Source organism: Giraffa tippelskirchi, chromosome 12, assembly GCF_054371585.1.
Source record: "Giraffa tippelskirchi isolate mGirTip1 chromosome 12, T2T-mGirTip1v1.2.pri, whole genome shotgun sequence".
Lineage (NCBI taxonomy): Eukaryota > Metazoa > Chordata > Mammalia > Artiodactyla > Giraffidae > Giraffa > Giraffa tippelskirchi.
In genome coordinates this window covers 9,886,709-9,912,480 of record NC_137286.1, presented here as the reverse complement: position 1 = coordinate 9,912,480, position 25,772 = coordinate 9,886,709, and the positions used below count along the sequence as shown (strand labels likewise).

General features: G+C 42.1%; 1 protein-coding gene across 19 annotated transcripts in view; it reads right to left on the bottom strand.

Annotated features, from left to right (window-relative positions):
- Window positions 1-13,862, bottom strand: part of DICER1 (dicer 1, ribonuclease III) — a 70,714-nt gene extending 56,852 nt beyond the window's left edge. For all 19 annotated transcript variants that reach the window (XR_014071372.1, XR_014071370.1, XR_014071371.1 and 16 more), the window contains exon 1: window positions 13,520-13,862. The gene's annotated coding sequence lies outside the window, so the exon portion shown is untranslated. The remainder of the gene's footprint in view (window positions 1-13,519) is intronic.
- Window positions 13,863-25,772: the final 11,910 nt, after the last annotated feature.

Genomic DNA, 25,772 nt, shown 5'->3' with positions numbered 1-25,772 from the left:
ATGTATGGATGTGAGAGTTGGACTATAAAGAAAGCTGAATGCTGAAGAATTGATACTTTTGAACTGTGGTGTTGGAGAAGACTCTTGAGAGTCCTGTGGACTGCAAGGAGATCCAACCAGTCAATCCTAAAGGAAATCAGTTCTGAATAGTCATTGGAAGGACTGATGCTGAAGCCGAAACTCCAATACTTTGGCCACCTGATGCAAAGAACTGACTCATTTGAAAAGACCCCAATGTTGGGAAAGATTAAAGGCTGGAGAAGAAGGGGAAGACAGAAGATGAGATGGTTGGATGGCATCACCGACTCAATGGACATGAATTTGAGTAAACTCCAGGAGTTGGTAATGGACAGGGAGGCCCGGTGTGCTGCAGTCCATGGGGTCGCAAAGAGTAGGACACGACTTGGCGACTGAACTGAACTGATGTGACCAGATGCACTTATCTAAGTTTTTTTTATTGTTGAGTTTCAAGCCTGCTTTTTCCGTCTCCTCCTTCACCCTCATCAAGAGGCTCTTTAATTCCTCTTCACTTTCTGCCATTACAGTGGTATCATCTGCATATCTGAGGTTATTTATATTTCCCCTGGCAATCTTGACTCCAGCTTGCGATTCATCCAACCTGGCATTTTGCATGATTAGTCTGCATATAAGTTAAATAAGCAGGGTGAAAATATATAGTCTTTTCATTAAGAATCATTAACGGATGCCAAATCTATTGGGTGAAAGTTTCAAAGTCTCTCTGTACATATTACCTACCAATTCAAATGAAAATTGTTATTTTTACACTGGAAAAGTGAAAGTATTAGTCACTCAGTCATGCCTGACTCTTTGTGACCCCACGCACTATAGCCCCCCAGGCTCCTCTGTCCATGGAATTCTCTGGGCAAGAATACTGGAGTGGGTAGCCATTCCGTTCTCCAGGGAATCTTCCTGGTGCAGGGATCAAATCCAGGTCTCTGGCATTGCAGGCAGATTCTTTACCATCTGAGCCACCAGGGAAGGTGGCTAGAAGACATGGTAAAAATGTGGGGTTTTTGTTCACTGCTGCTCGGATGCTTAAACCCAACAAATACCTCCCTAACTCAAGTGACAGAGTTAATATCACCAATATTGGGACAAACTGACAACATGTACCTCCGAATGTGATGAACTGAGAAAAGAAATATCATTTGTCAGAAGTGCAAAACCTGAATCTAATCCTGAGGAAACATGAAAACCTGAGGCTCATTTTATGTAACAGCTGGCTTGTGCTCTTCAAAAATGTCACTACCACAAAAAAACCGAGAAACTACTCCAGATTAAAAGAGAATAGAGACAGGACAACTGAACACAATGTCCGTTCCTGCACCGAGTCTTGTATCAGGGAAAGAAAACTGCTACGGTGGATGTTACTGGGAAGAAGGAGGATCAGAAGATGCCACCCCTAAATGTGCCAATCTGGCTCAAGGCAACAGAGACGGCAGACCAAGTGGGACTCTCTGTCTCCTGCATGCCCGCCTAAGATAACTACTGGGAAACGTAGGCAACAATGGGGGATTCTTTATATTACTCCTCAACTCACAAATTTGAAAACTATTTTAAAACATAAAAGTTAAAAACAAAACTCTGCCAAACACTGACCTGTTTGCCTACTAGCAGAACACAGGAAAACAGAACACATCCGATTTTATTTCAGAACAGTGTAAAAAGTAGTCTTCAGTCTTCCCCACTTTAAAAAAAAACAACTCTCACTGTACCTCCTGACCCTTAAATTATTTGTTCACTCACTCAACAAACATTTATTAAGCAAGACATCCCTAATGCAGACTTGTATTCTGTAGAACGTGAGAACCTGAGTTCAGTTTTGAAGCACGTGCGGGAAGGGCACTACTCGGGGAGAAGACCACACAGGACATCATGGGGACCAGGGGACAGCGTGCGCAGAAGCGCCTGAACAGAAACAGGCAAGTCGACGGGTGGGAACGACAAGCCGCGTGGTACAGTGTGCAGCCTGCAGGGGAACAGCAAGCCCGTGATACGTGTAAGATGAGCAGGAGCGAGACTGTAAAGAGCCTTATACGCAGCTCTAAAGGGTCAGAATCTCATCCCGTGAGCCTTTTTAGTCTCAGTACACACCAAGGGTTGTCACCGACTTAATCTCACCTGAGTCTCTATCAAGGCCCACTGACAAGAACATCTAAACACAAGGCAAGAGACTCCTCAGCTCGCCTCTTCCCTTTAAAGGGGACACTCCTTCTCCTGGCTACAATCACTGCCTTTACACACACTGGTTTGCCTGGAATCATCCCTGCTGGTGCACTGCAATCCCTTATCCCAGCAACCACCCACCCACTCACTCCAACCACGGAAGAATCACGATGTCGGTCACCCCATCTCCAGCACCAATTCACTATTTCCGACTGCCTGTAGCACATTTCCACTTGGAGATACGCACTTGGCTCTCTAAGGAGCCTTTCCAAAAATTCCATAAGTACAATTGATCTAAAAAGAAAGATGAAGATCTGCTACTGCTAAATACAATTAAAAAAAAAAAAAGACCACCACCAAACACACACACACACACACACACACACACACACACACACACACACACACACACACACCACACACACACACACACACACACACACACACACACACGATTTCCCTTACAGGAATTCCAGAGATGTTTCAAGAAAGAAAAGCAGCATCAGAATAAATGCAGTCTCCTAAGGGGCTTCCCTGGTGGCTCAGTGGTAAAGAGTCTGCCTGCCAATGAAGGAGACACAAGAGATGTGTGTTCAATCCCTGGGCTGGAATGATCCCCTGGAGAAGGGAATGGCAACCCACTCCAGTATTCTTGCCTGGGCAATATTAATACCATGGACAGAGAAGCCTGGCGGGCTACAGTCCGTGCGGTCACAGAATTGGACACGACTACGCGCGCACACACACACAAGGTAATAACTTTTATTTCACCCAACTATGTTACAATTAAACCCAACATAAATCATATTACAGGAAAAATCCAGATAAGAGAGGAAAGGAGGTAGGCTCCAAAGACAGGGCGGTGAATGAATCCGTCTGTTAGCTCTAAGACTGCAGGTAAATAACTCCTCTCTCGCTCAGCCCCGTTTCTACGACAGGACCGACACACATGGCAGCCCCTTGGCTCACTCCTTCTCCCCTGCACAATGCACAACACAAACACTTAATTATTAGCTAAGCCAACGATGCCAATTATAAAAACAAAAACAGGTAAGATGTTTGGTGTGTAAAAACGAACTGCACGTACTGGGAAAGGAGGTGAGAGATTGCAGGAGCCACACTGGAGGAGACTCTCCAAGCCCTCTGACCCTCCTTGGAGGTCAATTAAGAGCAAGCTACGGGGTTTACAAATCTTGGGACTACAGAAAATGGGAAGAAGAGCAAGAACCGAAACTACAACTGCTCTCATCTTTCAGAATTTTCGTTCTCTTCTTAAAAAAAAAAAACAGGCAGGTACCCACCCTGGACCAAAGGACAAAACTGGCAGCTACCATATCCACAAGCTCGTGTTTATAATCCTGTACCGTTTGAATAAAAGCAAAGCTGTGAGGACACCCAATATGGACCTGCTTACACGTGACTGCAAAGGTAAAAGTGTGGCATCTCCAAGGGACCCCCTCAGTACACTGTCTGAATGGCAAGCAGACGATGTGACTGACACACGGTATCCAACACAAAGAGCAGAAGACAGATCTGTCAGGTAGGGGAAACGTGATGAATCAAACAGGACTGCAAGACGGCTCAAAACCTTCAGTGGAGTCCTTCTGCACGTAGAATAAGATCTAAAACCCTTACTGTGGTGACCAGCCCCTCCTTCTCCCTCACTGGGGCGGGCTAGCTACCCCAGCTCCCGCTGGTTACAGGACCTCAGACCCTCCATCAAGCTCCTCCCAGCTCAGAGCCTTTGCACACACCATCCCCTGCTATCTGCTCCCCAATCTTCGGTCTGGTTTTCACCAAGTCAACAGCTTCAGTTAAAACACAGTTAAAAAACTTTTTCGTCACTCAGTATAGACAACACGGGTAACCATTTTGCTAGAGCATTTGCTGCTAAGGCAAGACAGATTTCATACATGCATATATGTGTTTAAATGTGTGCATGCTAAAGAGGCCTTAGGAAATGTAACACATATAATCCCTATATCCAGAACCAATCCGAGTTCCAGGCCCAAGCAGGATCTACTTGAATAAATGAAGAAAGGCCACCACAATGAGAAGCCCACGCACGGTAACTAGAGGGTAGTCCACGCAGCAATGAAGACCCAGCACAACCATAAATTAATTCAGTTCAGTTCAGTCGCTCAGTCATGTCCGACTCTTTGCAACCCCATGAACCGCAGCACGCCAGACCTCCCTGTCCATCACCTTTAAAAACAATATAATAGACAATACTATCACATGATTAAATGCTGTAGCTTGATGATGCAATAGAGAATGACTCACAGATTTAAACTCTTAAGTAAAAAAAAAAATACGAACACAAAACCTTACCATATAATTTCCATTACAGAAAGTTAAAATAAGGAAAAGTAATTAAGTCGGAATGATGCTTGCTCTTTTTTGGAAGAGGCTGGTGAGGGGAGAGGGAAGTGCCTGAGAGGGGGGTGTTAGAAAACCTTATAAAACACGGGTCATACGTGTTCCTTGATCTGGGCACTGGTTACAAGCACGTGCACTTTGTGTGTCCTTGTGATTTACGTGCTTTCCTGTGTATCAACTGAAAGTGATTTCACTTAAAGTTAATTTTAAAGGAGAAGTAAACAATCCTCAATACAATGTGTAAAAAATTCTTCATTTACCATGGTTAGTATAGTATCCAAAGCTCTCAGAGTAAAGAAGGAAAAGGAGAATATTTACTTTTATTAAGCATTTACAGTCTATCATCTGGTCTAATCCACAAAACAACACCAAGACAAGAATTAACTCCACCTTACAAGGATTTGAAATAACTTACCCAAGACTATTTGACTTATAAATAGAGGAGAGGTGGGATTCTACTTAGAATTTGGTTGTCTCCAAACTTTTATTTCCACAATATACAAAACACTATGGTCTCAAAGGAAGTGTCAATTTACACTGACTTACCAGTCAAAATATCTATGTGGATATGTTCCTTTTGATCTCTCCAGGGGGTTGAAAAAGAATGGACCCAATTTTAAGATTAACAGATGCCCAATGAATATTTCATTTTTAACTGAATCTGCACAAACACAGATAAGTAAATATTGTTTCAATTCTAAAGCTGTAGCAACTTAAATCAACCCTGCTGATGGATAGTTCTCCTGGCCTTTCTAGTCTAGGAACATAGGTACTCAATAAATACACACTAACAGACTATATCTCACCATTTTTTTCAGTATCTTTATCACATTTAGCTGAAGACTAAACATGATTTACTGCTTGATACAAACGCTACCTTATGACTTCTCCAGTAGAATAAGTAAGTGCTACTTTAAGAGAGATGATCAACATAAAGGAGGTTCAGACATAGTGAAATAATTAGATAAACTAATATTATAGAAACGGCAATATACTATGTAACTTTTTCACCACTCAGTATAGACAACACAGGTAAGTATTTTGCCAGATCATTTGATGCTAAGGCAAGACAGATTTCATACATGTATATATGTGTTTAAGTGTGTGCATGCTAAAGAGGCCTTAGGAAAATTATTTATTTCCCTACTCCTGGCAAAAATATGGACCAAACTCCTATGTAAAAAAACTTCCTGGAATTCTCCTAATGTTCAGCAACAAAAATGCTAGAGATTTATAAAGACTGATTATAAATAATAATAGTATTCTTCATCAGAATTCTGTCATATGTCAATGAAAACTATTTTTTAACAAATTATCCCCAAAAGAAAGCACTCGCTGACAATACTTCATTTCATATATTTTACTGAAGAAGAGTTTGAAACTGAAGTCCATATATTACATAAGCAATAAAGAATTACTCTTTTAAGTACTAATAGCATTTGGAGATTATAGCTTGCCTTAACTCCAGTAGAATGTACACACTGCATTTAAATGTCTAACTTAGGTTGCTCTATTATTTGTTCATATATTTTTTAATCAACAAAATTATGCATTTTCCTCCAAACACCAAAATTATGTTTGGTCTAATATAAACAAATAACCTGAGTTTATTATATGTGACAGGTACATATAAAGATTTTAAAATTAGGGCTTTCTTTCCTTTTTAATGTTCAGCTATGCAATATACAAGTCTGTGGACAAAGGCAGATAATCCCAGTACTGTGGTATAAACTATAAAAAGCTTTTAAAATTAAAATACAAGAATGCCTATCAAACACTTTTCCTCATTCGTAGTATCAGAGGCCTCTCAGTGGATTACTTGCTCTTCATCATAAGGATCAGATCAAAAGTTAAACAGCTCCGATCATATTCTCATTCATTAATAATCATTTACTAAGCTGTACTTTTCATACAGTTCACGGCAAGAATGCTGGCAGGAGGAGAAGGGGACAAAAGAGGGCGAGATGGTTGGATGGCACCACCAAATCATGGACATGAGTTTAAGCAAGCTCTGGGAGATGGTGCAGGACAGGGAAGCCTGGTGTGCTACAGTCTATGGCGTCGCAAAGAGTCGGACACGACTGAGCGACTGAACAAGAACAAAGCTGTACTAGATGCAGAGATAGAAGATGAAAAGATTCAATTGTTTCTGAAAGATTTTGCCATCCTAAGGCAATATCCGACCTGATCTACTTTCCAAGCTTTACTTCCCAGGGTTTTCACCTTAAGTTTCCTGCTCAGAACATCTTATGATTTCACCACTACTTTCTTATGGTCACTACATACAAGCTCCATGCTTAACAAATGCAGCCTCTCTTTTCCAGGTCTCACATTTAATCTAGATTCAGCTTGAAATGGAGAAGTCTCTGAATTACATGAGTGCTTCAAAGATTACCAACTACAAGACTCTGGAGGCTTACAAATGTTCTCAGTTTAAAAGTGTGAAAACCAAAACTAAGTATAGGAAGGCCAGGGTGACCTGCCCTTAAAGGCACATCTACTTATTTAGAAGTAAAGCCCAACTAGAACACAGGTTTCCTAACCACTCATTATTTTACACTGTTCATTCATTCCACAGATCATGCCTGCCTCAATTTTCTGGAATCCTGCTGCTCCTTGGTTAACCAATTACTTCTCTTTATTTGTGTAGATATAGTCTAAATTGGCATCCACGGATGGGGTTCTGCAGGGGTCCCTGTACCTCCTATAAATGTATGTAAAATTCTGAATATGCACATGTACATTTTTTCTGGGGATAAGATTCGTATCTTTTGTCAAATCAGGAATCTCCAAAGAATAAAAGGCACAGGGCTATATCAAGTACATATGACACATATATAAAAAGTTTATAAAAAAAAAAGTTTATGCTGCTTCAAAATATAGATTCAAGGATAATGCACTTATTGCTACATAATAGAGGAATGATGGTTATATAGGAAAGTTAGCAATATTTAAGGCTCTATTATGCTTGGTATCACTACTACAGGGACCCAACTAAGCTGAACCATCTGATCCACTACAAACAAGCCTCACATGGAATGAAGTGAACTGAAAGTCACTCAGTCATATCCGACTCTTTGTGACCCCATGAACTATACAGTCCATGGAATTCTCCAGGCCAGAATACTGGAGTGGGTAGCCTTTCCCTTCTCCAGGGGATCTTCCCAACCCAGGTCTCCCGCATTGCAGGCAGATTCTTTCCCAGCTGAGCCACAAGAGAAGCCCTCACATAGAATACTTATCTGTGAAATACTGCTCTCAAGCCCTTTTTCTTTTTCATCTTCCGTTATAAAACTAAACATACATCTCAATATTCAAAAATTTTGAGAGAAATCACAACATAATCAAATCACATTAAGAACAGAGTCAAATTTCCTTTAATGTACATATTTGAAGCAATATCAGCTAAATTTTATGAAATGCTGGTTGTGGGCTAGAACTGGGCTAAAGGTTTAAGAAACTCAATTTTTCCTTACAACCTCAAGAAGTAGGTACTACTATCAAGACCGGATTTCAGATGAGGGAGCTGACTCAGAAAGACCACCAGACACCCTGTGCTCCTCATGGATTAAACTGAAGGAAGCAGAATTTGAACCCCTGACACCAAAGACTTGCTCTTAAACATTCTTATGATGCTTCGATAAAATATTAATATATTTAATTTTGCAAAAGCAAAATAGCTGAAAATACAACTAACAGGAGCTACTCTCGAGTGACGGCCAAGCAGCGGGATGTGCATGAGGAAACACCACTTAAAGCTTAAACTTACCCTCTCAAAAAAGTCTGTGCTCCTACTGCCTTTCTTTTTCCCTTCAAATAGGATTACGGACCTAACTCCTTAATCAAAGAACCTTTCTACATCATGTCAAAGATCAGCTCTTAAACTGAGATCCTTCTCTCATTATCTGAGCTCTTTAAACACTTTATTTTAAAATTCTGGTTTGCTGACATGTTCTAATCCCCAAGAGAATTTCCAAATGTGTTTTCTAAATTCCGAGTTTATTGCACACAATGAGCTGTCACCTAAAAAAGAACCACCACGACAACTATCAGGGTCAGCCAGCTTCAGCAATAAGAAAGCCTACAACACCAGGGAAACTCCCGATTTAATAGCGATTTTCTTCTATGAAATTCTTAATTCTCTCTGTCCATAATACTTCCATACACCTAATCATGTGTCCTCACTAATTAGGAACCAGGCAGCACGATTTGTCCAAAATCAGAAGAGTAACGATCTTTGTAAAAGCCTTAATATATAAGCAATATTACTTTACATAGAACTGTTAGCTTCTAAGTCCTTTAAAAACTAGTATAGAGTAAACTAATTTACTTACTCAACAAATCTGAGCACCTTGCTTATGTCAGCACCGTTCTGTTCTACCCTTACTATCCTTACGATTCTGTTTGTTTGTAAGGATAGTACATTTAACAGAGCATGACATTTAATGTCACCATGAGCTTCAAAAATCAGAATACTAAGGCCCAAATTCAAGTCTTCCATGTCTTGAATCTAGTAAATCTTACTGACATCCTCAGATAAGTTTTCTTGGAGCATCTTCTTGGTCACCTACTTAAAATGGATAGCAGCCTTGCATACTGAAAAAGAACCGTCAATTCAGTGACGATTTTAGGGAAACTAGGAAACCAACTTGTACTCAAAATTTCTGTTAACAAGGACCTTCTTACATGACTGAAAATTTCATCAACTGGACCTCAAAAATAAGGCTTTTCTCTCTGTATTCATTCACAGAGTATATACCACCATACAGGCGATCCCACTTTTTAGACCGACACACATTCCCGAAGACTGGCAGAGAGAATCCTGAAAATCCTGACTGCCTATACGATCCAGAAAAGAGTACATTTGTGAATGAATTATTATTCAGCATCTGTCAAAAGCCTGAATGACACAACTGACATACGAGGGACATCGTCTGAAAGATAAATTATCTAAACTCTAGTGAATCAAATCACCAGAATGTCTATATCTACATTACTAAAGCTTTTCCATTATGCCTGAGGCCTTTATCCAGTTTCTCTAAAATGGCATGTGAGAAATATTTCTCCATCATTTGTAAAATGTAAAACATTTTCTCCATATATCGTTAACGTCATCTTACATAAGAATTCAAATACGTATTCATCATACAAGAAAAAGTTGTTTTCCTGCTTAACTGGTATACTTCCTTTCATTAATCAATATCAACTACAATTAGTCCTGCTTCCTCTTTTTCTTTGATTAATATTTAAAAAAAGAAAACCTTTAGTGACATGCAGACACTAATTATCCTTGTCCTGAGCTTCTCTTCTAATTCTCTCCAGCTCCCTCCACACTCTACCCCTCCTTCAACCTTCACCATTACTTTCACTGTCCTCTCAAACATCTATTGCAAGACCATCTCAAATCCTTTCTCAAAGTAGACAAATAATAAAGCATATACATCCACTGGGCTTTGAAAATGAGCTGAATGCTGGAATATCCAAAATGCAGAGCACAAGGACAAATCACTCAGCTCCAATTTACTATTTACACAAGTTAAACATGGACCTGGGCAGTACCTTCCTTTGCCATCCAACAGAGCAGAACATGGCTCCATGATGGACCAACTGAATGAATGCAGTTACCCGCCAAATGCCAGTAGGAACTGAGATCATAAAAATAAGTAAATCCTGGGTTTCAAGAAACTTAAAGTCTTCTATTAATAAATAGTTCCTATTTGTAGTATAGTATAACCATCTGAACAACCTGAGAAACCTCATATGGCAGTCAAGTTCTGAGTCAAATGTTCTGATGCTCAAGAAACAATCGGACCACTTCTGGGTGGATAACCAAAAGAAGCAGAAACTGGTGTTCAAACAGGTATTTGTTCACCTTTGTACAAATGTGTTTTGTTATTTTAGCTATTTGTTCATAGCAGCATCGCTCACAAGGCCAAAAGATACAAACAACCCAAGAGTCCATGGGAGGATTAATGGATAAGCAGACATATACATACATTTCCGTGAGCATGAGATTCAGAGAGACAGAAAAGAAAATGGTGGTTGCCTGGGCCTGGAAGGAGGGTGGAATGGGGAGTTAGTGTTTAATGGGTATTGAGTTTCAGTTGAGGAAGATGAAAAAGTTCTGGAGATGGATGGTGGTGATGGGAGCAAAACAATGTGAATGTACTTAATGCCACAGAACTGTACAATTAAAAATGGTTAAAATGGTATGTTCTGGTGTATTTTACCACAAAAAAAAAGGGAAAGAATCTTACTCAGGTAACCAAAGGCCCCCTGAACATTTAAGACAAGAATTTCATTCTTTTAACAAGTATTAATTAGGGACTTACCTGCAAGTTATACAGGTTGTTCCCCTAAAATTCACTTGGAACAGCAATGCAATGTCAGGAAAAGAGCCCACGTGCAAAGATTCAGAAATCAAGCCATGACTCAGTGCTAGCTCTATCACCTCTAGATTTACAACTCTGAGTCTTAGCTTCCCTGCATGTACGTACAATAGGACAATATTAAATCTGTCTCAGGGTCACAGTGAGGATTAAATAAGAACATAGATAAAAGAACCTGAAATATCTTGGCATATATTACCAGGAACTTCTTCTTAATAAATGTTTTCCTTTGCTCTTTAGCCATAAGTAATGACCACAGGATGCTAAGATCCTGTCCAAGAGAGAAGGTCAAAGAAATACCTACTTTCTCAAACGAAACAAGCATCTCATACATCAGACACTGGCAGGGTATAAATCTCTCAATGTCAAAAAGTCATCCTTCCTCAAAGGTAGCACTACACTAAAAGTACAACCCACTATATACTGCCACAAAATCACTATCAAATAATAATCATTTGAGCCACATCAAAATTAAATGTTTTCTAAAACCAAGTCAATAAAATTCAGAAATGGCAAAACCACCACACTTTACAACTCATTCAGTGCCACAGGTATAATATAGTAGACAGAACTTAACCTTTAATAATGAGATGACAGCATAAAAGCTAAAGCAAACCCTTATTACAATAACTGTAGGAAATGAAGGTCTTTTCTCCCCAAATTAAATGTGTACATCTTTTCTTAAAACAGCATTTTGATGCCCTGAAGAAATCCATGAAATGTTCACAGTGATCATATTAAAAGCAATCTTTGTTGTGTTTCTAATCTATAGTATTACAAAATACGTCCCACAATGAAAGTTTGAAAAATTATATGTAAGTATATACAGCATATATTACATGCAATATGCTTTGCCACAGAGAGTTACTAACAAGTTTTGCAAAATAAACTGATTATGCCCACCTAGCTCCCAAAGATATTAATACTAAAATTACTATTCACTAGCATCCTTATTCAGAATCTTATACCATCATCTATCCTCTAATAAATTATTGGAGCCCTTGGCTAAAATGGGTATTTTTATTTAGAAAATTTAATGTTTATACCAATATATTTTCAATGTAGTTAACCTTTATTAAGACACATTCTCTCTCTCTCTCTATATATATATATATATATTTTTTTTTTTTTCCTTTCCCCAGAGTTACTTAATTCCTAATCTGTGCCCTTTTCCATTCACTGAGTCTGCTGCACTTGAAAACCAAGCAACAGGAAGAGAACTGAACATCAGGATTGTGAAGATCCAGAAAAATCCAAGGGGCTTTCCTGGTGGCTCAGAAATAAATAATCTGCCTGCAATGCAGGAGACCCGGGTTCGATCCCTGGGTTGGGAAGATACCCTGGAGGAGGGCATGGCAACCCACTCCAGTACTCTTGCCTGGAGAATCCCATGGACAGAGAGAGAAGCCTGGCAGGCTACAATCCATAGGCTCGCATAAGAGTTGGACACGACTGAAGCGACTAAGCAGCAGCAGCAGAAAAATCCAAAGCACCAAAAAAGCAAAGACTTCAAATTAAAACTCTTTCACCAGCTGAATATTTGTAAACCCTGACAGTCACCCCAGTACTTAAGACTGAGCATCTAGGTAAGTAAGGTATCCCTGTAAGCATGACTTTCTCCACAAAAGCATGGACCGAACACTCTACAGTAAATACTCCCCCACTAATCTGTCTTAGCAAATCTTCAGGCCATTAAAGACACATTAAGTGGTCTGCTAGCTCTATACTGCGGGCAAAGCCCTGGAGGAACTCAGCTTTTCTGGAAAGTCTACTCGCCCCCCCACCCCCAAAAATCTGCAGTGCTAACTTAAAACATATACTGATTTGCCAAGGACTGAAAAACCCTTTGCGAAAGCCTCGCTTTGCAGGGGTCCAGGGGCGTGCTGGCACCAAAAAAAAAAAAAAAAATCGGAGAGGAGGGGCGAAAACATGGCCTCGGCCACCCGCCCCCTGGGGACCCAGAGAGCTGGTCACCTGCCAATAAACACGAACAATCCTCGCCCGGGCGCGCCCCCGAAGGCTCGCGCTTTCCTGCCAGCGCCGGAGGGCCCGGCCTGCCTTCCCTCCCGGCCCCCTCGAAGGTGTCCACCCAGGAGGCCACCGCCGGCCACCGCGCAGCCTCCCGGGGATGCTCCCGAGACGCGGCGGCGGCGGCGGACCCCGCGCCACCCTGGTGCGCGCAGCCGGACCTGTCAAAGCCCCGCTATCCGCGGGCCGGGGGTGCGTGGGGTGGGGGGGGCGAGCGGCGAGGACCCCCGCGCGCTCCACTCAGGGTGCGGAGGCGCCCGCGTGCCCACCCGGTGCCCAGGAGACCCCGCGCACAAAGTCCCCGGGAAGCGCCGAGTCAGGACGCGCGCCAGCGAGTCGGGGCTGCGCCGAGCCCGGCGGCGCGGGCGCCCGCCCCGCCCAGGACCCAGCGAGGAGGCCGCACCATCTGCCCCGCGCCGGGCTCCCCACCGGAGTCCGGAGCCCACGCGGGCCTCGGCGGCGCGCGGAGCCGCGCTCCGCTCCGCCCCCCGCCCGGCACACAAAAGCGGCTCCGCGGCGGGGGAAGCCCGCCTCACCTGCAGCACGGGGCGCCGCGGGCCTTCGAGAACCATCGGACCCCCGCTCCGGCGCGCGCGTCACAGCCCAGGCCTCCCGGTGCCGCCCGGCGCCGCCGCCGCCGCCGCCATGTCCTCCCGCTCGCCGTTGCCTCGTCCCCGCTGTCAGGTCACTCCATCCAACCTGGGGCCTGGAGCAGCCCGCGCCGCGCCGCGCCTCCGCCTCGACCCCTCCCGCCGGCGCCTGCGGAGACTGCGCAGCGCCCGGCTCGCTCGCGGCCCGCGCACGGCCCCGCGGCAACGGCGCACGGCGGCTTGGAGAATCTCCCCGGCGCCCGCGCCCCCGCGCTCCCCCGCTCGCCCCGCGCCGGCATGAGAGCGAGCCTGTGATTGGACAGCGCGCGGCGGTGAAAGGTTAATCCCGGCCCCCCAGCCACTCAGGAGCCGGGAGACAGTGGACGCGAGCGGCAGAGGCCCCTGGCTGTGTTTGCGGCCCAGAGGAGCCGGGGCTGGACGCGGACGCTCTGCGGGCCCGCGCAGGGGCCCGGCATCTTCGCCGCCCGCCTGGTGCCCGCGCGCCCGGCCTGCGGACGCTCGCTTGGCTCGGCGAGAATTCTGCTGGTGCTGGGAATTCGTCCGCCTTCATGGTTGCCCCTTCTGGCACCGACCGCCCCCTAAACGTGGCCCTTCGCCGCGGCCGTTAATTGTTCCCCAGAGAGCTCGGCGCTGTTTTTCACCGCGCCATCCCCTTTTTAAAGGACCGTCCCACTCGCCTGCATTTCCCCAGCGTTAGTGGTCCAGGGCCCTCCGCATTAGGGGAGACAACTAACCCCACCTCCTTCCCCCAACCCACCCCATCCCCAACCCGGAACTAGGATGACCAGAAAATGAGATGAGGGCAGCGGCCCCACTTATGTAAATAGTTTATTTGCATAGATCGGAACCTTGCACCTTATCTTGTAGCTGTGAATTAATATGGAGGTCCAGTAAGTGACTGGCTCAAAGAAAATTGCATTAGTTTACTCCAAAATATATGCATGTCTTCCAGATGGCTCACCTGATAGACTGGTTTACTCCAAACGAGATAGCATCACCTCAACCACGCTTCTGCTAAGAGCACATAGCACCTACTGCGTGCTAGACATGTCGAGGGCTGGGCTGATGCAAAGGGGGCTGTCGGGCATTTAAAATACGGCTTGGGTTAATTGGAGGTTCCCCTGGTGGCTCAGACGGTAAAGAATCTGCCTGCAATTTGGGAGACCTGGGTTGGGAAGATCCCCTGGAGGAGGGCATGGCGACCCACTCAGTATTCTTGCCTGGAGAATCCCCATGGAGAGAGAGGCCTGGCAGGCTACATACAGTCCATGAGGTCACAAGGATTTGAACACGGCTGAGCGACTAAGCACAGCACAGTCTTAACTGAGATAGGAGACCTGAAAATCAGATGGATGTGTTCCTTACCAAAAAAAAATGTGAAACCACACTTGTTTGTTATATCCATTACATGTTAAAGTGATAATGTTTTTGACATATGGGGGTAAATATTGGTTTCTTTTTTTTTTTTTTTAATTTGAATTCTAGGAGGTATTTAATGTCTTTTGTGGCTGGCATTATATTGCTGTTGGATGGGCTGTTGTAAGCTTTGATTTTCATGTGGATACTGTAAAGCAGATGCTGTGCTTGCCCTCCATTTTATAATAACAAAGGAAGGAAATTCATAACCTCTAGCAAGTAAGCTACTAATAAGTGAACAACTGAGATTTGAACCCTGGGGATCTGGCTTCAGGTCTGGTACTACAGTGCTCACATTTTGATCATATATATACTGTCAATTGGCAAGGTGTTTCACATAAACATAGAATGTTCATGGGCAAAATTAGAAAGTAGTCAGAACACTCTTGTCAGGTCTCCATAGAAATAACTTTTCTTGTATGTATCAAGCATTTATATTGCACTACAGGCAGAAGGCCTCCCCAGGTTTCTAAGTAAAGCCTTCTTGGAGATGATCCTTCGTAAGACTAACATCTCCGGGTGCGGATAGGAAATTTGTGGGCAGGTAAAATTTTCATTCTCTCCTGTTGTCCTCTCAGTCTGTCAAGACTAGCTGAGCTTCTCCTTCACCAGGTTTGTCTGATTATCATCAGTTGTTTGTTTTTTTTTAACTTTTAGAAAGAGTATTACATATATGGTTCATTCATTAGAAAGCGTAAAAAGGTATACAGTAAAAAGGCTCTCCCACACCCATCCCCATGCTTCAAACAGGTAAGCACTGTTTCTTGCGTATTCTCCCAGATGATTTTTTTATATAATAGAAGCCAAGACATTCCTCATTTACAAAAATGGTAGTGTGCCATACACATTAACTATTCTTTTTTCAAACAATATATCAAGAATATATGTCTATAGCAATAGATACAGAACCCCTTGCTATTTTTTTCAAATCCCCATAACATTTTATTGCAGGGATGTGCACATAATTTAACCAGTTCTCTATTGATGGACATTTAGACTTCTAGTCTTTTGTAATTGAACACGGATCCATTTTAAATTGATTGAGTATATGGGATAAGGTATGAATCAAAATACATTTTTTCCCAGATGGCTACGGAGTTTGCCATTTATCAGCCATTTGCTGAAGAGTTGACTTGTAGATTCTGTGTTTTGTTCCAGTGGTCTATCTATCCATGCTCCAATTGCTGGTTTGTTTTAAATCTGGGGACAAAAAATCTTACAAGGGATAGTGTTTCGCACTTTGTTTGGATCACTAGAAATCTCAGAGCTAATATTTCAGCCCATGGTAAGCAACGGTACAGTACCATGTGGTATGCATTTTCTGTGGGCTGATTTTTTATTTTCCCTTTGCCCTGATTATTTCCACAATTTGTTTCATATTCTGTAGAACAAGCCAGGATATAAATATACCTTTGTTTAAGATTCTCTTGTTTGCATGTAACAGAAACCAACCTGAAGTAGTTTACAAAAGGGAAGAATTTATCAGAAGGATCCAGGAACTTCTCACAAAAGCCCAGAGCAGGCATTCAGCTACATCTTAGCAAAAGACTAGAACCAGGAGTTGGAAAGCTTTCAGGGACCCAGGAGTTACTCTGGGCCTGGTTACTCTGTTTATTCTGTGGTTAACTTTCGGTGTCTCTGTCTCATCTGTGCATCTCACTCTTCTGACTGACCTCCTTGCTTTTCCACCTTCATAGGAGAATATAGACACCCCTATATTCATCTCAGAAGTCAGCTCAGAGTCGGGATCAGAGCCCAAACAAGGAAGGTGGGGGACTCGGTCCTGCAAAGTCAGGTGACTTATGTACGAGGGAACTTCCCAAAGGAATACTATGTAAAGGATGAGGGGAGCCAGATTTCTCACTTTTGGAGAAGGGGGTTAAGATACAGAAAGGGAACAGCAAGAAAGCTTGACAGGTTGGATCAGAATCAGAAGTACTTATGTGAATTCAAAGTTTTCAATATATAGACATAAGTTCAGTTCAGTTTAATTGCTCAGTCATGTCCAACACTTTGCGACCCCATGGACTGCAGCAAGACAGGCCTCCCTGTCCATCACCAACTCCCAGAGTTTGCTCAAACTCATGTCCATTGAGTCGGTGATGCCATCCAACCATCTCATCCTCTGTCGTCCCCTTCTCTTCCTGCCCTCAATCTTTCCCAGCATCAGGTTCTTTTCAAATGAATCACCTCTTCACATCAGGTGGCCAAAGTATTGGAGTTTCAGCTTTAACATCAGTTCTTCCAATGAATATTGAGGACTGATTTCCTTTAGGATGGACTGATTGAATCTCCTTGCAGTCCAAGGGCCTCTCAAGAGTCTTCTCCACCACCACAGTTCAAAAGCATCAATTCTTTGGCACTCAGCTTTCTTTATAGTCCAACTCTCACATCCATACAGTGGACCACTGGAAAAACTATAGCCTTGACTAGACGGACCTTTGTTGGCAAAGTAATGTCTCTTCTTTTTAATATGCTGTCTAGGTTGGTCATAACGTTCCTTCCAAGGAGTAAGCGTCTTAATTTCATGGCTGCAGTCACCATCTGCAGTGATTTTGGAGCCCCAAAAAATAAAATCAGCCACTGTTTCCACTGTTTCTCCATCTATCTGCCATGAAGTGATGGGACCGGATGCCACGATCTTAGTTTTCTGAATGTTGAGCTTTAAGCCAACTTTTTCACTCTCCTCTTCCACTTTCATCAAGAGGCTCTTTAGTTCTTCTTCACTTTCTGCCATAAGGGTAGTGTCATCTGAATATCTGAGGTTATTCATATTTCTCCCGGCAATTTTGATTCCAGCTTGTGCTTCCTCCAGCCCAGCATTTCTCATGATGTACTCTGCATATAAGTTAAATAAGCAGGATGACAATATACAACCTTGACGTACTCCTTTTCCTATTTGGAACCAGTCTGTTGTTCCATGTCCAGTTCTAACTGTTGCTTCCTGGCCTGCATACAGGTTTCTCAAGAGGCAGGTCAGGTGGTCTGGTATTCCCATCTCTTTCAGAATTTTCCACATTTTATTGTGATCCACACAGTCAAAGGCTTTGGCATAGTCAATAAAGCAGAAATAGATGTTTTTCTGGAACTCTCTTGCATTTTCGATGATCCATCAGATGTTGGCAATTTGATCTCTGGTTCCTCTGCCTTTTCTAAAATCAGCTTGAACATCTGGAAGTTCGTGGTTCATGTGTTGCTGAACCCTGGCTTGGAGAATTTTGAGCATTACTTTACTAGCGTGTGAGATGAATGCAATTGAGCAGTAGTTTGAACATTCTTTGGCATTTCCTTTCTTTGGGATTGGGAAGAAAACTGACCTTTTCCAGTCCTGTGGCCACTGCTGAGTTTTCCAGATTTCCTGGCATATTGAGTGCAGCACTTTCACAGCATTATCTTTTAGGATTTGAAATAGCTCAACTGGAATTCTGTCACCTCCACTAGCTATGTTCATAGTGATGCTTCCTATGGCCCGCTTGACTTCACATTCCAGGATGTCTGGCTCTAGGTGAGGGATCACGCCATCATGATTAATTGGGTCGTGAAGATCTTTTTTGTATAGTTCTTCTGTGTATTCTTGCCACCTCTTCTTAATATCTTCTGCTTCTGTTAGGTCTATACCATTTCTGTCCTTTATTGAGCCTATCTTTGCATGAAATGTTCCCTTGGTATCTCTAATTTTCTTGAAGAGATCTCTAGTCTTTCCCATTCTATTGTTTTCCGCTATTTCTTTGCATTGATCACTGAGGAAGGCTTTCTTATCTCTCCTTGCTATTCTCTGGAACTCTGCATTCAGATGGATATATCTTTCCTTTTCTTCTTTGCTTTTCTCTTCTCTTCTTTTCCCAGCTATTTGTAAGGCCTCCTCAGACAGCTATTTTGCTTTTTTTGCATTTCTTTTCCTTGGGGATGGTCTTGATCCCTGTCTCCTGTACAATGTCACAAATATAAATGTGAAAGCATCATATATAAATAAGCCTGGAACACCTTATTGTACTAGAAAGTATGAAAATGCTCAAGTAATGATGAAGACATTTCAAAAGGACACAGCAGTCACTTTTAAGGGCCTTCCACTAGCCAAACATGGGACAATTTCAGCATCAAAATTACTGATGATATTAAATGAGAGTCTATCCCACAGAATAAAATTGAATCCATGAGTCCACACTGATATTTTTTAAATGAATAAAATAGAGGGAAAAGGCAGCTCTTGCTGAAAGTAGGACACAACTGATAACTTTAGAATAAATAATAGAATTAGAAAATCACTATTTGGCAATTAAATATCAGTGTTTGCTAAATCTAGTGGGCAAAAGTTGAACAAAAAATGAGATTTTTTACATAACTTCAAAGTATCTCCCCATAAAATTCTTATTTTCATGCAGAAGAAAATCTAGCAGACGCCACCTTTCTCAGGTGTTCAAAGTGAACTGTCATGCGAGGAGCTGCAGACACACACCCCACAAGTGCCACATGGTGCATCTATAACATGGAGCTTATTTTGGGAAACTTACATGCAGACAAGTGGCAGAATGCATGGCATCCCCTGAACTTTCCTGATGACACAGCATAGGCCAGTCCTGTTGTGTGTGCACCGCGGTCAAGATTCCAGGCCACAGTTCCAGCAGAACAAGGCCTGTCTCATCCAGCAGCCAGATGAACAAATAGCCAGAAAGCTATGACAAACCTAGACAGCTTATGAAAAAGCAGAGATACCACTTTGCTGGCAAAAGTCCATCTGGTCAAACCTTTGGTTTTGCCAGTGTCATGTACAGATGTGGCAGTTGGACAGTAAAGAAGGAGCACCAAAGAATTGATGCTTTCAAATTGTGGTGCTGGAGAAGACTCTTGAGAATCGCTTGGACTGCAAGAAGATCAAACCAGTCAATCCTAAAGGAAATCAACCCTGAATGTTCATTGGAAAGACTATTGCTAAAGCTGAAGCTCCACTACTTTGGCCACCTGATGCAATGAGCCGACTCACTGGAAAAGACCCTGATACTGGGAAAGGTTGAAGGCAGGAGGAGAAGGAGATGACACAAGGTGAGATAGTTGGATGGCATCACCAACTCAATGGACATGAATTTGAACAAACTCCAGGAGATGGTGAACAGAGGAGCTTGGCATGCTGCAGTCCATGGGATCCTACTTGCAAAGAGTAGGACACAACTTAGCGACTGAACTACAGCAACAGTTAGGGTTAGGGAATTCCTAGTTTCTCTTAAATAGCAAGAATTACATCAAGGGAAGCCCCATGTACAGTGCTAGGAAACAAGCACAGCAAGGGCACAGGTCTGCTCCGAGGGTCCGGGTCCTGGGAACAGCTTTGCCTCCCCAGCCCAAGGTCTTGTCTTCCCTGCTCAGTGCATCTCAGCGAGGTCTCATCTCTGCTATGAAAAGAGGGAAGGAAACAAGTCTCCAGGGTCATCCAGGTTTGTCTCTGAGCATTGATATCATAGGGATGGGACAAGTCAGTATCTGGTGATGCTCCTACAGTATTTCTGCCAAAAAGCATATCTTGAGTATAGTAGGAAGCATCAGACAAACTCAGATTGAGAGATAACCTACAAAATGATTGGCCTATAATATTAAAAATTTTATATTTTAAAGATCAAAGACTAAAAATTAGTTTTAGAATGAAGGAAACTGAAGATACAAGTAAGTATAACCTGTGACCCTGGGTTGGCTCCTTTTTCTCTAAAAGATATTGGCACAACTGGTAAAAAGTGAGTGGAATCTCTGAGTGAAGGGCATATGAGAGCTCTTTGTTCTTATGTATTAGGGTTTCCGGAGAAACAACCAATAGGATAAAGAATGGTAGATAGATAGATAGATAGAACCAATAGGATAAAAATGATAGACAGACAGACATAAGAGGAGATTTGCGTTCTAGGAACTGGCTCCATAATGCACTTATGGAAATGGAAAACTCCCATAGTCTGCTGTCTGAAGCTAGAGAACCAAGAAAGCTAGGGGTTTAATTTAGCCTGAGTCTAAAGGCCTGAGAGCCCGGGAGCTGTTTGTATTAAATCCTAGAGTCCAAAGGCCCAAGAACCAGGAACTCCAGTGTCTAAGGGCAGGAGAAGGTGGACGACATCCCAGTTGAAGAAAAGAGAGGGAATTTGCCTTTCCTTTGCCTTTTTGTTCCATTTGGGCCCCCAACAGTTTGGATAATGTCTCCACATAGGTGATGGTGAGAAGTGTCTTGACTCAGTCCACAGAAGCACCCTCAGAGACGCATTCAGAAATCCACCTTACCATATCTGGGCATTCCTCAGGCCAGTCTAGTTGACACATAAACATAACTTTCTTTTTTACTTTTATTTATTTTTTAACACCAAAAACATTTTGTATTGGGGTATAGCCGATCATCACAACTTTTTTGAATCTTTTATGTTTGGAATCATTTTCAAATAAAAAGTGAAAATTAAAAGCAAGAAAAAGAAAACTGTAGAAACTCCTAAATAATTTGCAAAAGACCTTCTAGAACTCACACATGAGTTCACCAAGATCCTCGGACAAGATGATTAATGAGGTTAATATGCAAAAATCACTTGTACTTCTATATGGCATCAATAAGGAATTGGAAATTGGAATGTTAAAATATCACAGTGATCAAATACATGAAATACTTGGGCATCACTCTAACAAAGGGCTTCCCAGGTGGCGCTAGTGATAAAGAACTCGCCTGCCAATGCAGGAGACAGGGACACAGGTTCAACCCCTGGGTAGAGAAGCTCTCCTAGGGCAGGGCATGGCAACCCACTCCAGTATTCTTACCAGGAGAATTCCCATGGACATAGAAGCCTATCAGGCTACAGTCCATGTGGTCACAAAGAGTCGGATACGACAGAAGCGACTGAGCACGCACATACACACGAACAAAACATCCACAAGTTTTGCATTGAAAAATACAGAACACTGATGAAAGAAAATAATGAAGACTTTTAGATAATATGTTCCTGGTCTCAGTATCATAAAAATGTTGGTTCTACCCAGATTAATCTATAAATTCCCATCAAAATCCCATCAGGCTTTTTTTTTTTTTGGATAGAAATTTAGAAGTTGACAAGTTGGAGGATGCAGCTACTTGGCTTTGAGACTTACTGTGAAGGTGCAGTAATCATGATGGTGTGGTATTGATTTAAGGATCAATGGAAGATAATAGAACATCAAAAAATAAAACAGGATCCATACATATATGGTCAATTGATTTTGCCAAAGATGGCAAAGCAACTCACTGAAGAAAAGGGTAGTCTTTTCAACACATAGTGCTGGGACAATTAGACTTTGAAAGACAAAGAAGAAGGAGAGAGAGGAGGAGGGGGAGGTAAGAGGGGAAGGAGAAGGAAGTATGCAAATATATCATTGACTTAAACATAAAACCTCAAAGTGTAAGATTTCTAGAACAAACCATGGGAGAAAATCTTTGTAAAATTGGGTTAAGTCAAGGTTTGTTTGATAAGAAAAAAATAACTATGAACCAAGAAATCTTTTACATTGATAAATTAGACTCTCCAATTTAAAAACTGATCATTTAAATTTCTGCTCTTTGGAAGACATTGCTAAGAAAATGAAAGACAAGCACATACTGGGAAATATGTTTCTGAAATATATATCAGATGAGTTATTTGCATGCAGTATATATAAAGAATTCTTACAACTCAATAATGAATACAACCCAACTGAAAAAAATGGGCAAAATGTTTGAACAGAAGCATTACCTGTGGAAATATACAGATAGCAAAAACATAAAAAGGTTCTCAACATCATAGTCCTTAGAAAAATGCAAGTTAAAACTACACTGCATACCTACTATAATGGCTAAAAAAAAAAATTGCCTTGTGGCTTAAAAGACTGACTAATATGTAGTATCCAACTGCCGACTGACCATGTGGCTGCAGCCTGCCAGACTCCTATGGCCATAGAATTTTCCAGGCAAGAGCTCTAGAGTGGGTTGCCATTTCCTCCTCCAGGGGTTCTTCCTGACCTAGAGCTCGAATCCACATCTCCTGTGTATGTGAGAATATAGGACAGTTATTAATGGAACTCTCATACATTACTGATGGGAATGCAGATAACCACTCTGGAAGACAGTATGGCAGTTTCTTATAAAGTTACATATATGCTTTCCATATAACTTGGGAATCTCATTCCTAGCTGTTTACCTTAAAGAAATGAAAAACAAATGTCCACGTAAAGACCTCTATGTGAATGTTTATAGCAACCTTTTTCACAGTAGCCAAAAACTGGAAATGACCCAAATGTCTATCAGTTGGTGAATAAGGAAACAGACTGTGGTTCATTCAGGGAATGAAATACTATGCAACAGTAAAAAGGGAAAGAACTACTGATATACGCAACAATGCTGCTGAATCTCAAAAAAATTGTGCCAAGTGAAAGAAGCCAGACAAAAGGTTACATCCTGTAGAATTCCATTTATGTGACGTTCTGGAAAAGGCGAAACTAGAGGGAAAGAAATGAAATCTGTGGTTGATGGGGGCAAAAGATGAGGAGGAGGGAATTGACCACAAAAAGACACCAGGGAACAGGAAACTGAAATACTGGTAGCCAGGTGAAGGATAGGGAGCAGTCCAGGCAGAAGGAACAGCATACCTGAAACCCAGAGGCAGAGGTATGGCCCATTCAAGGAACTGAAAGTCCAGTATTGACCCAAACAGAGAGCCAGAGATGGGAGAGAGAAAAATGGCACCAGAACACAAAAAGATGTGTGTATTGTTTAAGGATTTGCTGCTTTATAGAAACTGTAGAAAAGTCTTTAAATCAAAGGTGGTATGATCAGATCCAGATTTTTAAAAATTTTTTAATTGAAGGATAATTGTCGTACAATGTTGAGTTGGTTTCTGCCATACAACAGTGTGAGTCAGCCACAGCTATATATGTGTCCCCTCCCTCTTGAACTTCCCTCCCGCCACCCCAGATACACATTTTAAAAGTCAATTTCCCCGAGTGTAGGAAATGGAGAAGAGCACAACTGAAGTGTTTGTTCACAATAGTGTAAAAGATGTGGTGGCTTTGATGAGGTTAGGCTTCGTGGGAGTGAGGTGTAGCTGATTAGAGATATTTGGAAGGTAAAATGTGAGTGTTTTATTCTCCATTTTATACTTGTGGTTTCAAGATAACCAAGACTCTCTTTTCTAGAAAGATGAAGGTGCAGTTAGGATAGCACACCGCCGGGCAGTGGAGCTTTTCCGCCTCACCAGAGAGCTTTGTTAACTGTGATTAACAGTCTTCATCACAGGATTAAACTTTTATTGTTGTTATTTTGCTTTGTTTTTAACAAAATACTTAAAACAGCAAAACACAAAACTTAACCTACTCAAACAGCATCTTCAGCTAGAATAAAATGGAAAAAATATACCAGTTCGACACCTTCAATAGCTTTTTCATTGTCCCAGATCATAGTTATACCTTGCCTCTCTTTAGACTTCAGTGAAATTAACTAAATATTTCTTGGCATCTCTTTTTTGGGGGGTCGGGGTGTTGGCATTTACTTCAGTGATGTCTTTTGCCTTCACATCAGTATTGAATCCCTGAGGACTGTTTTAATTTACAGCTAAAGAACCTTGACCTTCAAAGTATGCAATCTTTTACCAGAAGTTATCTAAAACCACTTTCTGCTTTTCCCAGTACCCTGAATAATTCTCCTACAGAGTTACAGTATCTTTTCAACCCTACAGGGAAAAATAAAACAACAGAAAGGTTACAGCATGTGGTACTCATATCAGTGTCACAATATTGGATTGACTTTTCCCACCAACTGGAATAAAACAGCTTTCTTACATCTCAGCTTCCACTCTTTTTCATTTGGAAACATGTAATCTTAATTTATATTGAATTATTACTTAGTAAACCACATTCATGCAGTGTTAGTATTTCTGATAAATGATTTTCTAAAGGACCTTAGAATTACAAAACCAAGTTTGCCCAGATTTATTTTTAATGTGGTTAAACAGAACTACAGATTTTAAAATTGATTTTAAGTAACTTTATCATTCATCCTCTCTTTACTACCACTTACCAAACCATTTTCTTAGACAAATTAAATTTACTATGGTTTTTCCTCTTAGTTCTCATTCTCACAGATTTTCTTCCATGCAGTTCTCTGACATCTTTCCCATGTGACGTGAGCAAAGCAAATCAGAATAAAAATGCTACCAGGGTAGCTCCGTGCTGTGATCTGAGCATTTGTTCCCCCCAAAATTTGTATGTTGAAATCCAAGTTACTGGTATTTAGGAGGTGGACCTTTGGGGGTTATTAGGTCATGAGGGTGAAGTCCTCACGAACAAGACTAGTGCCTTTATGAAAGGAGGCCTGGGAAGCCTCCTCTAGTGGCTCAGTGGTAAAGAATCCACCTGCAATGTAGTACACCAATTCAATCCCTGGGTTGGGAAGATCCCCTGGAGGAGGATATGGCAACCCTTTCCCGTATTCTTGCCTGAAGAATCCCATGGACAGAGTTGCCTGGCAGGCTACAGTCCATAGGGTCACAAAGAGTCAGATATGACTGAAGTGACTTGGCATGCACACAGGGCACCTGTAAACTGGAGTCAGAGAGATTCCCAGGATCCAAAAGACATTGACAGGCCTGGGCTTGGTCCAAGGGGACTTAATCAGTTACAGGATGGGGCCCAGTATCTGATGAGGTTCTCAGACAGCATTACAACCTCACATAATTTTCTAGATTGTGATTAGGATCCAACTGATAAGTGAGGATATTTGGATAATAGTTTGGGGCGCCAA